This window comes from Podarcis tiliguerta (assembly GCF_965153285.1).
Source record: "Podarcis tiliguerta genome assembly, chromosome: 8".
In the NCBI taxonomy this organism is placed as follows: Eukaryota; Metazoa; Chordata; class Lepidosauria; order Squamata; family Lacertidae; genus Podarcis; species Podarcis tiliguerta.
The window spans coordinates 1,537,557-1,550,884 of NC_139541.1; the positions used below are offsets into that span (position 1 = coordinate 1,537,557).

General features: G+C 44.7%; 2 long non-coding RNA genes across 2 annotated transcripts in view; one reads left to right on the top strand and one right to left on the bottom strand.

Moving 5' to 3' along the window:
• Positions 1-8,387, top strand: part of LOC310685070 — a 42,424-nt gene extending 34,037 nt beyond the window's left edge. The window contains exon 2 of the long non-coding RNA XR_014515046.1: positions 6,670-8,387. This is a non-coding gene — a long non-coding RNA (uncharacterized lncRNA). The remainder of the gene's footprint in view (positions 1-6,669) is intronic.
• A 2,692-nt stretch (positions 8,388-11,079) lies between these two features.
• Positions 11,080-12,329, bottom strand: LOC310685072. Its single transcript, XR_014515048.1, has 2 exons — positions 11,468-12,329; positions 11,080-11,354 (listed from the first exon to the last, which is right to left on the bottom strand). It is a non-coding gene; the product is annotated as an uncharacterized lncRNA (long non-coding RNA).
• Between the last annotated feature and the right edge of the window lie 999 nt (positions 12,330-13,328).

Consider the following 13,328-nt stretch of genomic DNA (forward strand, 5'->3'; position numbering starts at 1 on the left):
TTGAGCTATTTGAAGATACCAATCATATCTCCTCTCAGTCTCCTCTTTCCCAGGCTAAACATACCCACCTCCTTCAACCGTTCCTCATAAGGCTTGGTTTCCAGACCCTGGATCCTCTTGGTCGCCCTCCTCTGTCCACCTTCCAGCTTGTCAATACTATCCTTCTTAAACTGTGGCACCAAGGACTGGACACAGGACTCCAGGTGTGGTCTGACCAAATGTGCCCAAGGTTGCCACCTGAAGGGTGGTTACTCCCACCCCTACCCCCCAATGCCTTTTAAAAATGTTAGCTATCCTGGGTAGCAAACATTGGCTGGAAGCCAGAGGAAGAGGAAGGAAGAGGGGAAACAGCAGGTACAGTAGTGAAGCCATGGAGCTGTAGGAAGGAGCAGCCGAGAAAAGGGCAGGAGACAGGCTTCATGTGCCACTTAGGAACAGCAGGATCTGTCAGTAATTGGCATAAAAGAAAGGAACTTTGGAGGCTGGAGGTATGTTGACCGGAAAGTCAAGGGTTCATAGACATGTCCGCTCCCCAAATGGCCAGATGCAGCCCCCAGCTCCCATTAGGCTTGGTCAGCCTGGCCAGTAGTCAGGATGATGGGAGCTGTATTCCAGCAACTCTAGAGGGGCGCATCCTTACGCTAAGAGATGCATAGAAGGGAAAGCAGCCAGGTGCAGATTCTTCTGTCCAGGCACTGCTGTAATAGTTGGAGGGAACCCACACAGGATGACATTTTCCCTCTGCAGCCCTTACGAGGTCTCTCAGGACCTGGAAAAGCCAAGGAGGCAGCAAACGCAGAAAGGAAGAAATTCAAACCAGCTAGTAGAATCCAGCAAGCCAAATAAGGAGGCAAGGTTAAAATGAACCCTGGGCCATTCGTCCATCTGTCAGGCATAAGAGAAACCAGCATGGAGGTCTTGGAACCAGCCAGGTCTTGTGTGTATGTGTGTGCAGGCAGGTTTTCATGATGGCTGCATCTGCATCCTTCCCCTTTATTGAAGCTTAAGAAGCCAAGTCAACTTCAGATATTCCTTTTTCCAAGACCTCGATTTTTAGATCTGCAGAATCAATTACTGAATAATATTTTTTCTTTGTGAAAATGAAGACTTGCTGGCAAGGAATTTGTTTCAGTTGTGCTCAGCTCAGAGAGAGGATTTAAGTGCTGGCTGGATAATGTCATTTGTGTTCCCAGCACACCGTAAGATCACTTTCCCCAGCTGCCCTGCTTGCAGAGGGCAAAGCAGGTCACCGAGGGCTCTTCATTTGTGCCGCATCCTATTCCCAGCTTTCAAGGGTCGACAGGATTGTGACTAGTACTGAAAAAAGAGACATGACCCAGAGTGGCTGCCAATCTCCTTGTCTGGGAATGCTAACAGGTTGCATATCTTTGTTAGCTGAGGTGCTTAACAGGAACTGATATATTAATAATGTCCACGTTATAGGATTCAGTGGTCTTGGGAGACCTCTGCTGGTATAATCATGAAATGGCAAGTTTTGGTTTTCAGAACCTCTCTGGATGGTCATTTTATTGCACGTTCATTATTATTTCTGCTCATGATGCTGTTGGGGTAGTCACACGTGACTCTACTTGTTTGTGCCTTCAAAAGTTTTGGGGTTGGTCACACTGCTTCCTTTACAATCAGTGTATATCCTGTATCTTCCTGAGGAAACCCCACAACTTTTTAATACCACAAATGTTTGTTCTCTATACTGTAGTTCCTTATAGTTGTTGCTCTATAGTGTTTCCAGACAGCACTAATTATTGTGTCACTATTATTGTGTCAAGAACACCCTAGTGGTTTATGAGAGGGCTTCTCAATGAGAAGATCAATAATGGGGGACAATATTTCTTGAAGGAAAGCTTGCCCACCTCTGCATAAGCTCCCTTTCTACTACACGGCTGTGGGAGTGTTTGGTTATGTGCCACAGTGCACATGAACTGAGCTTGTACCTTAAATGATGTCTGAGAATCTTCAGTAAAAGTGGAAGGAGTCCTTGCTGAAAGCTGCAGAGTCCCTAGCAGACAAATTGATGTGGAAAATGGTTCCTAGAAGCTAGACAATTTGTGAACCATTGGTAATTGATAGTACTACTGTTAAGGCAGAAGGGCTGAACTTGATGTATGGCTCATTCTCTCATCTTGGCTCATGGCTACTGGGGGGACGGGACTGGCCAATAGTAGCATTAAGCTATGATAATATGCAATTTCCCAGCATTGGCTTTTGGACTACCACCCCTAATTGGGTTGCCAACTTCTTACTGACCTGTGCACTCATTCCATTATATCCAGCCATTCTCTGACACAGGTAAATCCAAGACAGGCTATAAAGAAATAGAGCAGAGGTAGCAGCCACTATTGTGTCCTCTAGGTGTTGAACTGCAGCTCCCATCCAAATGCCCTGGTTAGCACAACACCAACTACATGCCCTCTTAAACAACCCAACAGTAAAATCAGCAGCAATTAGGTCCCTGACAACCTTCGAAAACCTCCTCCTGACAACAAAGGAAAACGGTAAAGGGACGGTATCCGCAATATACAAAATACTACTCCAAAATCCTGCAAATCCCCTAGATGCAATCAAAAAACAATGGGAGAATGACATAGGCTATGAGATTAACCCCACTCAATGGACCAGAATGTGGTCTAAACCCCCCTTTAAATCCATATCAACGAAAAGAAAAGAACTCACTCTGAAACTCACCTGCAGGTGGTACCTAACACCAAGGAAACTAGCGGTAATATACCCAGGAACCTCACCAAAATGCTGGAGAGGGTGCACCTCCACAGGCACATACCTCCACATGTGGTGGGAGTGTCCCAAAATCCAACTATTCTGGACAACAGCCATACGAGAAATATGTAAAATAACTAAGCAAGTAATAGACATCACCCCAGAATTGGCCCTACTAAACATCTTCCAAGACAACAATGCCCACTTACACCACAAAGAACTCATAACCCACCTACTCTCAGCAGCCAGAAGCATCATAGCCAGACACTGGAGAGACCTGTCAGGAGTAAGTGTGGACCAATGGTACCAAATAGTATGGGAAACAGCCCTACTAGAAAAATTAACTAATAAACTGAAACTGACACGGGGACAAACAGAAGAAGACGCCTTCACCCCGGTATGGCTCCCCTTTATCACATACACAGCCCAACAGGACAATGACAATAATCCACCAACAGCATACAAATCAATATGGCTAACCTGATCCCAAACACCCACCCACCTCACTCACACACGAAAACAAAGATCACCACAGCCAATCACAAGCAAACAATCACACCCTAGGCCAACCCCAACCTCTCTCACCACCAAAGGAACACAAGTGTACAACACAAACAACGCTGACCCCAAACTCTACATACATTAAACATAATAGAAACACCGCCACCCGACCCCACCCCCATCCATCTTCCCTCTCTTCACCCACCCTTTCTTTTTTCTTTTTTTTCCTTTTCTTCTCCCCCTAATGCCTCAACAAATGAAATGGATTTGTAAAAATGTCACATGGAAAAAAACAACAACGAGGCACTACACTTACTTCTGTAAAACAAGAAAATCCTTAATAAAAAAAAACAAAAAACTGCAGCTCCCATCATTTGTAGCCAGCATGACTAATAGTGTAACAGAATTTGGAGGGCACCATGTTGGCTACCCCTGATATGTATCAACAGCAAAGCAAATATTTAACAGCAGCCAAAGGCTGTAATACTGTAAGAATGTTATCACATAGGCCCCTTTGGAGGATTTGTAGTCCTGCATCATAGCCTTAGATTGCAATGAAGTTATGATGGGATGGGGAGCAAAGGTGAGCACATGTTGCACAACAGCAGTGGCAGCAATTTGGGAGTGAGAAGGGAGAGAAAGTGGTGGATTAAAACAGTGACAGGAGTTTGAATTAAGCAGGCATGGAGAAACACAGAGAGGGAAGGGCATGATTTTAAACAATGACAAAGCAGATGTGGGAACCTCTGCCCTGTGGACTGAATGTGGCTCTTGGAACGTAGGAAACCCCCCTCCCTTCCCCTGTTCTCTGCTCTTCTAGACTGGCTTAGCCTGGCTGCAATGTTTCCTTGAACTATGACCAGGCTTCTTGCTTGCCTGGATGGTGAAAGGGTTTGTGGAAGTGGAGTAGAAACCTTGGACATTTGCATGGCTTGCGCACAGAGTACTGATCAAAATTAAGAGCTGCATCTGTTGTTTTGCCCACTTTTGCCCCTAATGCTGACCAATTACCATCATTGGCTCTTGGCAGTCCAGAAAGTTATCATTGAGGAGACATGGCTGAAAAAGGTTTCCTGACTCAATATTAAAGGTACAGGACTTCTTCCCCCTTTTGCATCTGCTTACCTTAGCTGTAGTCCTACATCCTACTTTTATGTATTTACTTTGAAATACATTCTGTTGAAATGTATTAAATTCCATTGAAATGAATGAGGATTATCTGGGGGAAATGCATATAGGACTGCAGCCCTAATAACTGCTCTGCTGGATAAATCTTAAATCATGCTAATCCGGAATTCTGTCTCTTCCAACAGCATCCATCCAGGAGCCTCTAGGAGTCTCACAAGCAGAGGATGCAGAAGGGGCCTGCTGCCCATGGCCATTAACCCTGATACTGAACTGGAACCTCCCTGTTTAGAGGCATTCTGTCTCCTTGTACCAAATCCAAGAACAAACAAAGGGTGGCCATCAGAATCATTCCTTGGCAATAAGACCTTACAGGTGCTCAACCGGCCACCATTGCAAACAGAACCAGACAAGATGGATCTTTGATCCAGGAAGGCAATCCTAATATCCTCTGTGCTCTGCATGTTTCAGACCAGGGCTATAATGGAATTATGAAGCATCTGCAAATGAAGCTTTTAAAAAAAGGAAATCCTGCCAACAGAAAAAGCATCCCGCATTGTGGACTGCACCTTTCACTCAAATCTTCAAGTGGCAGCAGATTGTGGTTGCTCCAGGAATCTGCTCCAGTGAGAGTGTGGATTGCATTGCATTCATTTGGTTATTCTATTGCTGTGATCATAGATGGGTTTTCCTCATTTTAAGAGGCTTGTTTCCCTCTCCTCCTTTATTTAGGTTTATTTTTTAATATTATATTTCCTACTTGCTCCCTGTCAAACCCTTTCACCCAGTCTCCACGGCAGGCACATAACTCAACCTCCAGCTGCTGCTGTCTGCCTATGCCGGTCTGTAAGTGGATCCTTGTGGCATGAGCTCTTCAGTAGCTAACTGATCCTGGGGGGGGGGGGGGGCTGTGCAAAGCGGGGGGGGGGGGGGAGCCACATGCCTACAGTTCTAAAGATAACTTCTTCTGGTCAAGAAGTGTGGTGTGGGGAGCTGGCTTCCTGCCTGCCTGGAGATTTAACCCATCAGTAGCAGGATCCTACCAGTTCATCCTGGTTCATGAAAAATTATGGGATTGTGACTTTTCAAAATGCGTATGTAGGAGCATGATGCAGATTTGATAACTGGATTCAGGGACTGAGTTCTCTCTCTACAAAACTTACCTTTCCCAACCATCCAGAGTCTTAGTTTTACTAAGAGGAGACCCATTGAAATTAATGGATCTAACAGTCATGTTTATTAATTTCAGTGGTCTGCTCTGAGGAGAAGTTTAAAGTGTGTTTATTGCAATGTGTAATTCAGTCCTGAGAATTGACTGGCCCAAGAATAATTGTTCTCCATATTTTACTTCCATCTGTTTGCATTCAGGGCATCTGTTAAAAATTCCACATGACACACTGCTTCTAAGGCAACCAGATTCAAAGAGTTAGTCTGAAGTTTCTCATCTTCAATTGCTTTTTAAAATATTATTCCAGCTATTTATAGATCACTTTCTCACCAAAGGACCATTGCATGTGCAGGCATATTTGGATCAATACCAAGGATCGAAGCACACACTCCTTTTCTATAGCACCTCTCTCCTCACAGAAGATGGACTTAGACGAGGCAAAGTCATTTTAGGACTAGAAGACTCATAGGGTCCCTCCAACTCTACAGTCATAGAATCATACCACCTCTGGTTTAAAACCTCCAAGGAAGGAGAGTCCACAGCCTCCTGAGGGAGACCATCCCACTGCCCAACAGCTATTACTGCCAGAAAGTTTTTCCTGATGTTTAGACACACTGGCACTCATCTGGAGGCAGGTCCTGGGTGCGGCCTGGCAGAATCTGGAGTTTATTTGAATTTTTCAGATACACTCTTCCCTCCTTCCCCATTTACAGATTATTCAACACACAATATTGTGGATTTATTGTTCAGATCTGTATGGATGGTATTCAGCTAACAGCTGTGCCCTGTCATTGAAACTTCTCAGGACTCTGTGACGTATACAGTAGCTGGTCCTTAGAAATGTATTCCTTCATTTGTGGTTTGGCTCCCCTGCCTGCCCCCTTTGGGGTCAATGCAGCTTCCTGAACTTTTTGTTCACTTCTGATATGTATTTACAGTGGTACCTCGGGTTACATACGCTTCAGGTTACAGACTCCGCTAACCCAGAAATATTACCTCTGGTTAAGAACTTTGCTTCAGGATGAGAACAGAAATCACACAGCGGCAGTGGGAGGCCCCATTAGCTAAAGTGGTGCTTCAGGTTAAGAACAGTTTCAGGTTAAGAACGGACCCCCCAGAACGAATTAAGTACTTAACCAGAGGTACCACTGTACTTGCTGGGAACATTGGAGTGTCAGATATTTTGATGGCAGAGACACATTTCCGTCACCAGGGGTCCCCATTGAATCAGTTTTGGCCATTGTGATAATATCATCCCAAGGGATGGTGTGTTTGTCTGCCTGCCTGTTCTCTGTAGAGTCAGACGCCTCTCAAGATACCATTGCCAAACGCCCAGGTGGGAGTGGTGGCCTTTGTCAACATTTGGTGTTCACTTTGCCCATTTTTTTGGTGCAATGAGGGCAAACTACATTGATTTGGATGCCTCCGAAGATATTGTCACCCAACTTGGCACAAGGACTCCCGAGGTGAACGTCAAAGACCACGTTGAATCAAGATGGCAGACCAAATCAAGTGTATTTAAACATTAGCTCCCACCTCCAAATTGATTGGAGTCCTGGCTTGGAGAAAGAGAGAGTCTTTCACATGCACACACACAAATTGCACTATCCATTTTAAAATCACAATATTTTTGGTGTCTTCTCATTTCTGGATAGTGCTCGGCACTTCCTGCTAGTTATGTATCTTCTTCTTCTTCTTTCTTCTTCTTCTTTGGCAGTTACTTGCAGCCGAGTAAGATTGTCTTCCATAAACATGGTTTTAGCAGTGAGTCCGTAAGTGACTATGGAGGCCAATTCTGGACCCACATGTGGGGACATAGGTTTCCGGGCGGGAGTTGATGACGGTGTGGATTTGCCAAGCATGCCTTCCTCTTAGCACGCTAGTTATGTATAAAAGGACTGTGACAGGTGCTCAAGGATTAGGCCTCCGTCTCAGATACAGAATATTGTCCCTCTGCACAAAACCACAATCCTCATGGTCCTTTGTAGGAGCCACAGCACTTAAAACTCAATTTCAAACAAATTTTCAGACTGTTTTCTCCCTCTGACGTTGGCCTTGGGGGTATTGTTAGAGCCAATTCAAGTACGTTTTGCTACTGTTTCTGTCTCTATTTTACTTTCAGCTTTGCAGGAGGTTTTGAGAAAGAGGCAGCCATCGGATTTAGGGCCTGCCTTTTGCTGCCTCAGACAAAGAACAAGGCTCCCACCACCAGCGCCATGCCACATGCTGAAACCAACTAGACTGCCAGTTGACTCTTACTTCAACACTGACAACAAAGCACTGGCAACAAAACGGATGGACGACAAAAGCGTCTATCCCTATTGGTGGCTAAGAAACAAAGCGGGAAGATTTTTTAATCTTATTGTTAGAAAATCAATATACTCTATATGGGAAAAGTATAAGAATCTATTGGAAAATAAGACCCTGTGGTGGATATCACCACTAGAAGCGTTCTCAGTTAAAAAATTAAATATGGAAAAAGAATGAGCAACATATAGAGAATTGCTGGTAGAGAAGGGAAATCAGTTGAAACTGAAGAACTGTGAGAATATAAGGCATTTGTTACCTGATTGGCTCCAATATCATCAGCTAAATGACATTTTTAAAATGGATAAAGGAGTGGGATTTAGGAAAGAACTCGCAAGATTACAAAAAGACTTGTTGGAAAATAACAAAAAGGTTCTGTCAAAAATATATAAAATGCTGCTGGAATGGGAGACAAAAGATGAACTAAAATCTGTAATGATACATTGGGCAAAATATGTGGGTCATAATATACAACTTGATTCATGGGAAAAGTTGTGGTATGTGGATTTAAGATTTACTGCTTGCTGTTCATTAAAAGAGACTTATATGAAAATGATGTACCAATGGTACTTAACTCCTACAAGACTTGCAAAAATATATAAGAAAATGTCTAATATGTGTTGGAAATGTAAGGATAATGAAGGTACATTTTATCATATGTGGTGGACCTGTAAATTAGCAAAAACCTTCTGGGAAATTGTCTTTATTAACCAACTAAACTTTTCTTTTTAAAATGTTTGATGGCCCACAGTGGAAAAGAGGATTCATACTCTCTGGCCCAGTCCTGAGGTGGGCATGAGAATTCAAATCTCTGTTGCTCCCACAGAATGTGACATGGAGCTGTGAAGAGCAGGGTGTTTGTGCAACAGTATCTGGTTCCCACAGTGTTGTATTAAGATGCAAGATGGAAACACCACAAAGTTTGCTGACATGAAGGACAGAGAATTTTGAATTTTTTAAGGGTGGAAGAGGGGCAAAGAGGAATAATCCCTGGAAGTCTGATTCACACTTAGCTGAATACCACCCTGTCGCAGATAAGTACTGTACTTTGCAGCCAAGGTCAGGATTACATCAGCATTACAGATGGATTTAAAGGGAAACACAGTTTAATTCTTGCACAGTCACAGCCCAGAAAGGGAAGCAAGGCCTGGGTTAGGTCACAGTGCCAGCTTGGATCCCTCAGCTTGGATTTATCTACCTTATCTACACAACACATGGCCTTACAAATAGCGGGGGAGAGAAGGCAAGCAAAATGCGAGGGAGATAGAGAAAGATACAGGAAATTGAATGCAGAATTCCAAAAAATAGCAAGGAGAGATAAGAAGGCCTTCTTAAATGAGCAATGCAAAGAAATAGAGGAAAACAACAGAATGGGAAGAACCAGAGATCTGTTCAAGAAAATTGGAGATATGAAAGGAACATTTCATTCAAAGAGTACCATAATAAAGGACAAAAGTGGTAAGGACCTAACAGAAGCAGAAGACATCAAGAAGAGGTGGCAAGAATACACAGAGGAATTATACCAGAAAGATATGGATGCCTCGTACACCCCAGGTAGTGTGGTTGCTGACTTTGAGCCAGATATCCTGGAGAGTGAAGTCAAATGGGCCTTAGAAAGCATCGCAAATAACAAGGCCAGTGGAAGTGATGGTATTCCAGCTGAACTATTTAAAATTTTAAAAGATGATGCTGTTAAGGTGCTACACTCAATATGCCAGCAAGTTTGGAAAACTCAGCAGTGGCCAGAGGATTGGAGAAGGTCAGTCTGCATCCCAATCCCAAAGAAGGGCAGTGCTAAAGAATGCTCCAACTACCGCACAATTGCTCTCCCAGAAGTGCAAGCTGGATTTAGAAGAGGCAGAGGAACCAGAGACCAAATTGCAAACATGCGCTGGATTATGGAGAAAGCTAGAGAGTTCCAGAAAGACATCTACTTCTGCTTCATTGACTATGCAAAAGCCTTTGACTGTGTCGACCACAGCAAACTATGGCAAGTTCTTAAAGAAATGGGAGTGCCGGATCACCTCATCTGTCTCCTGAGAAATCTCTATGTGGGACAAGAAGCTACAGTTAGAACTGGATATGGAACAACTGATTGGTTCAAAATTGGGAAAGGAGTACGACAAGGCTGTATTTTGTCTCCCTGCTTCTTTAACTTATATGCAGAATTCATCATGCGAAAGGCTGGGCTGGATAAATCCCTAGCCGGAATTAAGATTGCTGGAAGAAATATCAACAACCTCAGATATGCAGATGACACAACCTTGATGGCAGAAAGTGAGGAGGAATTAAAAAACCTTTTATTGAGGGTGAAAGAGGAGAGCGCAAAATATGGTCTGAAGCTCAACATCAAAAAAACGAAGATCATGGCCACTGGTCCCATCACCTCCTGGCAAATAGAAGGGGAGGAAATGGAGGCAGTGAGAGATTTTACTTTCTTGGGCTCCATGATCACTGCAGATGGTGACAGCAGCCACGAAATTAAGAGACACCTGCTTCTTGGGAGGAAAGCAATGACAAACCTAGACAGCATTTTAAAAAGTAGAGACATCACCTTGCCAACAAAGGTCCGTATAGTAAAAGCTATGGTTTTCCCAGTGGTGATGTATGGAAGTGAGAGCTGGACCATAAAGAAGGCTGATCGCCGAAGAATTGACGCTTTTGAATTATGGTGCTGGAGGAGACTCTTGAGAGTCCCATGGACTGCAAGAAGATCAAACCTATCCATTCTTAAGGAAATCAGCCCTGAGTGCACACTGGATGGACAGATCGTGAAGCTGAGGCTCCAATACTTTGGCCACCTCATGAGAAGAGAAGACTCCCTGGAAAAGACCCTGATGTTGGGAAAGATGGAGGGCACAAGGAGAAGGGGACGACAGAGGACGAGATGGTTAGACAGTGTTCTCGAAGCTACAGACATGAATCTGACCAAACTGCGGGTGGCAGTGGAAGACAGGAGTGCCTGGCGTGCTCTGGTCCATGGGGTCACGAAGAGTCGGACACGACTGAACGACTAAACAACAACAACACACAACACATTCTTTGATTGGGGAAGTGAGAACAGGAGGCTTCTGAGGTCCTACACCAAAGGGCTGGCAAGGGAGGTGAGTAAAGGACAACTGGAGCCAATTTTCTCATATCTGGTTCCACCTTCAGCAGTGATGCCCAAACCCTTTCTCCCATGGACCACTCAAAAATGGCTGAGGGTCGTGGTGGACGACTTAATGATTCATCAGCCTACTGTAGCAATGGTAATGCACTGTGTTATATGCTATATGATTTTTGTAATACAATTTGAGTCCCAAGAATTCAGATTGTAATACATGAGGTGCAATGTGTTTTTGACCCTTTTCAGGCCACTTCCTCCTGCCCATCACTTCCGGTCCATCCTGGAGCAGCTGTAGTTGCTGTTGCCACTGCCACCATTCACAACCACAGCCCTGGTTCTTCACAGACATGCTGCAGGCAGACCCCTGGTGGTTCTGGACAGCCGGCTGGGAACCCCTGATCTACAGCATCTCTGAAATGCAAAGAAGAAACAAATGCATCTCTTCAGTGGGTTTGCACATCAGCCTGCCTAATATTTCATACCAGGCCTGGATATTGGCTCTTACTTCCAATAAATGCACATACTTTCCTCAACAGGTTCTTTAAACATATTTCAGTTGAAAGAGGGGAAATAATGATGCACTGTTGCCATAGAGACAGCACTGTTTCTATGACAACCCCCTCTCCAGAGAAGATGCTCTTGTGGGTTCCATGGCAACCATGGGTCACCACCTTCAGGTAAACTGATATTTATACACTCATCCATAGCACAGGTAACACCCACGTCTGGTGGGCTGCATAGAAGCATTGCCATGGATACCCCTTCCGCAAACCATGGCAACATCTATCGCTACTCTCATGTAGAACAATAGAGCTGACTGCTAATCACAGTGACTAAGAAGAGTTGGTGAGATCAGCAAATTCCTCCACATTTCTGCTCTGACTGAGGCTGATTTGTGGTTGCTCCCCCCCCCCCTTTTGGTATGATTCTGACTCTGCTCCTTTGATTCTTTCTCCATTTTCATCTTGCTGCATTTGCACAGTGGTCAGTGAGCAGCCTATTAAACAGTGCAATCCAAACCCAAGATCCTTTGTGTGGAGACAGTTTGGTGGATCCCATCCAGTGGATCTTGGTTGGATCCTATCTTCTATTAAGAATAATTAAACTGACCTCATTTTATAAGTGCTGAAGACTGGCATGGAAAGCAACATCAGCCCCTGAGGTTGGCAGGCCATGTTATGCCTCTGCTTGGGCTCCTATAAATACCAGAGCACCTGTCAGGTCTTGAATTCAGTAAGCAGCCCCTGACAGAGGCCACATCCATACCTTTCAAGCCCCATGATGCCACGTCAGTCATGGCTTACCCCAAAGAATTCTATACCCTCCAGGTACCCCGATTTTCCAGGAACAGGCCTGGAATTATGAAAGCCATCCCAGCTTCTGAGTTGACCCCAGATGTCCCTATTTCCCCCACCAGTGCTCAGGGAGGAGGGGGAGGAGGAGGAGGAGGAGGAGGGCAGCCACAGGGTTCTGTCTTGGGCCCGGTCTTATTCAACATCTTTATCAACGTCTTGGATGATGGACTCAAGGGCATCCTGATCAAATTTGCAGATGACACCAAACTGGGAGGGGTGGCTAACACCCCAGAGGACAGAATCACACTTCAAAACGACCTTGACAGATTAGAGAACTGGGCCAAAACAAACAAGATGAATTTTAACAGGGAGAAATGTAAAGTATTGCCAAAAAAATGAGAGGCACAAATACAAGATGGGTGACACCTGGCTTGAGAGTAGTACATGTGAAAAGGATCTCGGAGTCTTGGTTGACCACAAACTTGACATGAGCCAACAGTGTGACGCGGCAGCTAAAAAAGCCAATGCAATTCTGGGCTGCATCAATAGGAGTATAGCATCTAGATCAAGGGAAGTAATAGTGCCACTGTATTCTGCTCTGGTCAGACCTCACCTGGAGTACTGTGTCCAGTTCTGGGCACCACAGTTCAAGAAGGACACTGACAAACTGGAACGTGTCCAGAGGAGGGCAACCAAAATGGTCAAAGGCCTGGAAATGATGCCTTATGAAGAACGGCTAAGGGAGCTGGGCATGTTTAGCCTGGAGAAGAGGAGGTTAAGGGGTGATATGATAGCCATGTTCAAATATATAAAAGGATGCCACATAGAGGAGGGAGAAAGGTTGTTTTCTGCTGCTCCAGAGAAGCGGACACGGAGCAATGGATCCAAACTACAAGAAAGAAGATTCCACCTAAACATTAGGAAGAACTTCCTGACAGCAAGAGCTGTTCGACAGTGGAATTTGCTGCCAAGGAGTGTGGTGGAATCTCCTTCTTCGGAGGTCTTTAAGCAGAGGCTTGACAACCATATGTCAGGAGTGCTCTGATGGTGTTTCCTGCTTGGCAGGGGGTTGGACTCGATGGCCCTTGTG